Raw genomic sequence first — 4,108 nt, 5'->3', positions numbered from 1 at the left:
AAAGAGGCCTAGAGCTTCAGGGACAGGCCGAGGCTGAAAAACGCAGATTTGTTTTCTTAAGCTCCCAGCTGGGGCTGAGAACAGCAAATCCTCTTTGAATAAAACAGAAAAGGGATTTTAAAAAAATCAAGACATTAACCTTCTGAAACTGGATCCCCCTGCCCCCATATAGAGATTAACTTCTTTCCTAAGCATTTTTTTTTATTTCTATAAACATCTTAATGCATGTCGACATCATGGCCATCCTGGATTACGGATGGAAGGAGAGACAGATGACCTCATCTCAGCCACGTATGTGTGTGCACGCACACACACACATACACACATGGCGTGCACATGTGCATGCACACAGGGACCTGTGCACACACCTGGAGCAGTAGGAAGAACAGCGGAAAAGAAGCTAAAGAGCTGGCTTTATTTCCAGTTCTGCCACTGAACCCTGGACCTCAGTTTCCTCATCTGTAAAAAGGGTAGTTGGACCTGCCGATTTCTAAGATTCCTTCTCAGCTCACTCTCTGGATGTGCTCTGGCTGTGTGGGCCAGTTCCTCTTGCTTACTTCCTTCTTCTCCACCCCTCCTGCTCCTCCAGCTTCTCAAGGACGCTGCCTGTTTCTCCCAGAAGCTCCCTGACAGCCTTCAGGCCTGGGACACCCAACTCTTTGGGGGAGTGGGAGGAAGCACACACTCCAGCTTTAAGTGGGCCAGGGCTTCTTTTCTGGTTATTTCAGCTCTGCTATAAAGGCAACGCCACATGTAAAGCGCCCAGCGTGCTGCTTGAGCACACCGTAGGTGCCTCCCAAAGTCCATACTTTTCCTTCTGCCTCCCTCTTTTTAGTTCACCTGGACCACAATCCCCACCTGAGGTGAGGTGAAGAAGCCACATCGGATTTTAGTTTCAGATTCCTTCAGCCTTAAGTAACATGGCTCTGATCCAAACCCCCCAATTATTTCTATTGCTTTCAGGATGAAGACCTGGATCCTTGAAATTGCCTACAACACCCTTGTGGATCTGGCTCCTGCCTACCTCTCCAGCCCAGCTTCAGGTCCTCTGTCTTGCCCTGCCCTAACCCTGGGCTTCTGGAGCCTTCTTTCAGTACCCAAACCCTCCATAATCCTTCCATCTTAGCCCCAACGTGGACCCTTCTTCCGCTAGACTTGCCCCTCTTCCCATCTACTTACTTCTGCTCCTCTGATGGTCCCATCCCCAGGAAGTCCCCCATGACCCCAGAGAGGGTTACACCACATATATTTCCCCAGCTCTCACTCTCTTCCCCAGTGATAAAACACCATTATAATGGAAAGATCAGTTGCATCTTAAGAACTGGGTATCTGCCTCCCCGACTAAATCTCAGGCTCTAGGAGGGTACGGGCAGATCACTATGCTTGCTTTCTTCAACACTGCTGCCCCAGCACTTGTTTAATGTCTAGTTCTTGGTACATATTTGTTGAGTAAATAAATGAATGTCATTTAAAATTGCTCTGTTTAAACATATCTGAAACTGGGCTCAGCATCTTCCATGAAGTCCAGATATAAAATCCCCTAAAATAGCTTCACTCTTTTCTAGGTAGATATCTGACCTTCCCCCAAAGTCTCTCTTTTCCCTCCTGACTTCTTAAATTCTTAAAACCTCAAGTTTCTCTTTAAACCCATCTCTGATTTGCCAGTATCATCACCCCTATCAGGCATCAGAGTTCTTGTGCACATTTCCAGTTTCTTCCATCTTCTTCTGATAAGCCCAATCATTTCCACACCTTGATTGTGTTTTGATTTTTCAGGCTGCAGCCAGCTGCAGTTATTCTCAACCCTTGATGGCATGGAAGAGGAGGGTAGTTGTGGGGTATCCTTGACTCAGCTACAACCAGGAGAGAGATGCTGATGTCCTCACTGGTCCTGGACCTCTGCCGGAGGTGGAGCTATTGCAGTGGTTTGGTCTGGCAGGAGCAGAGGTTATGGGAATCCCTATTTGACTCTCATTTTGGCCAATATACCTTAAAGTATACTCATAGCACAAGGGTTCCTCGAGATGTTCTGCAAAACAATGAATCCTGTGCCCACTCTCTGGTCTCGGCCACAGAAGCAAGATGATGAAGGGAACATCATTGTTTGGAAAGCGTTGCAATGAGACACACATGTTGTGCTGCCACTGTGGCTCTAAGGCCTACCACCTTCAGAAGTTGACCTGTGGCAAATGCGGCTAACCCACCAAGTGCAAGAGAAAGTATAACTGGAGTGCCAAGGCTAAAAGACGAAATACCACCAGGACTGGTCGAATGAGCCACCTAAAAATTGTATACCGCAGATTCAGGCATGGGTTCTGTGAAGGAACAACACCTCAACCCAAGAGGGCAGCTGTTGCAGCATCCAGTTCATCTTAAGAATTTCAACAATTAGTCATGCAATAAATATTCTGGTTTAACAATAAAAAATAAAGAAAAAAGAATCCTGTGCCCAAATACACTTGGAGAACTCAGTACCACCCAGTTAGTTCTTAATTGCAAGAAATGGAAGCCGACTTTCCTAATTTAAGCTTAAAAAGGATTTATTCTAAAGATCTTGGGTAGCTCACAGAATCTCTTGTAGGGTCAGAAAAATCAAGGTCAGAGGCGAAGTAGCCAGGAACAACACCCAAAGTCACATTGTGTAATGGACCCCAGGAAGACCCTACTGCTACATAGACACCTTAGCTTGTGCCACTAGCTCCATCTACCCTGGGTGCTGCCTCTAGGACCACCTATATCCCCGCCACCACAGCTGCTGCCACCTCCCTCACCACTACACAATAGGCTCTGCATAGTGTCACTTTTCTGCATCATGAGTTTTGGATTCAAAGCCTGGGGAAAATACATGTGACTGGTGGAGGGAGGTCACGTGCCTCCTACCTAGCTGCAAGAGAGGCTGGGACGATGTGGATCGGCTTCATAGAGCTTCCGTTCTGGGTGCAGCTTCTTGCTCAAAACATGAGGCAAATCCTCAAACATGGGAAGGGAGAGCAGATGCTGGGTGGCCTGAAAGAATGACAAATGTTCTCTATACTGTGGCCCCTGAACACCTCCCTGGAGTTCTATGCAACACTCTAGGACAAAGTTTCTCAGTTTCAGCACTATTGACATTTGGGCCTGGATACTTCTTTATTATGGGATGTCCTGTGCATTATAGGATGTTTAGCAGCATCCAGGCCTTCACCCATTAGATTCCAGTAGTACCTTCCCAGTTGTGACAACTAAAAATGTCTAAATACATTGACAAGTGTCCCCTGGGGGACAAATTCACCCCTACTTGGGAACCACTGTCTAGAAGATCTCAAGGAAATTTGTAATACATTTGGGAATGAGGACTGGTTTGGCCTGATTTCCCAAATTTATTTGACCATGGAAAACTTTTTTCTCTAACACAGGAAATGCTGGGCTGGTCAATGGGGAGCCGGCCATAGGAGTGTCTTAATCCATTTTTCGTTGCTTTAAAGAGAATACCTGAAACTGAACAATTTACAAAGAAAAGGAATTTGTGATTTTATTTTTTATTTTTTTGAGATGGAGTCTTGCTCTCTCACCCAACCTGGAGTGCGGTAGTGCAATCTTGGCTCACTGCAACCTCTGTCTCCCAGGTTGAAGCCATTCTCCCTGCCTCAGCCTCCCGAGTAGCTGGGATTACAGGTGCCCACCATCACGCCTGGCTAATTTTTGTAGTTTTAGTAGAGACTGAGTTTCTCCATGTTGGTCGGGCTGGTCTTGAACTCCCGACCCCAGGTGATTTGCCGCCTCGGCCTCCCAAAGTGCTGGGATCACAGGTATGAGCCACTGTGCCAGGCTAAGAAAAGGAATTTATTTCTTAAGCTATGGAGGCTAAGAAGTCCAAGGCTAAGGGGCTGCTGAGGGTCTTCTTGCTGGTGGTGACTCTGTACAGAATCCCTGGGTGGTACGAGGCATCACAGGGTGAGGGGCTGAGCGTACGGGCTCAGATCTCTCTTCTTCTTATAAAGCCACCAGTCCCACTCCCATGATAGCCCATTAATCCACTAACCCATTAATCTGTTAATCCATGAATGGATTAATCCATTCATGAGGGCAGAGCCCTCATGACCTAATCACCTCTTAAAGGCCCCATTTC

At 46.9% G+C, this 4,108-nt stretch overlaps 1 pseudogene; it reads left to right on the top strand.

The window, feature by feature from the left end:
* The first annotated feature begins 2,082 nt into the window (after nucleotides 1-2,082).
* Nucleotides 2,083-2,376, top strand: LOC112605350 (annotated as a pseudogene).
* Nucleotides 2,377-4,108: the final 1,732 nt, after the last annotated feature.

Source organism: Theropithecus gelada, chromosome 13, assembly GCF_003255815.1.
Source record: "Theropithecus gelada isolate Dixy chromosome 13, Tgel_1.0, whole genome shotgun sequence".
Taxonomy (NCBI): Eukaryota; Metazoa; Chordata; class Mammalia; order Primates; family Cercopithecidae; genus Theropithecus; species Theropithecus gelada.
Note: the sequence above shows the minus strand (reverse complement) of the source record. Positions and strands in the feature narration are given on the sequence as shown.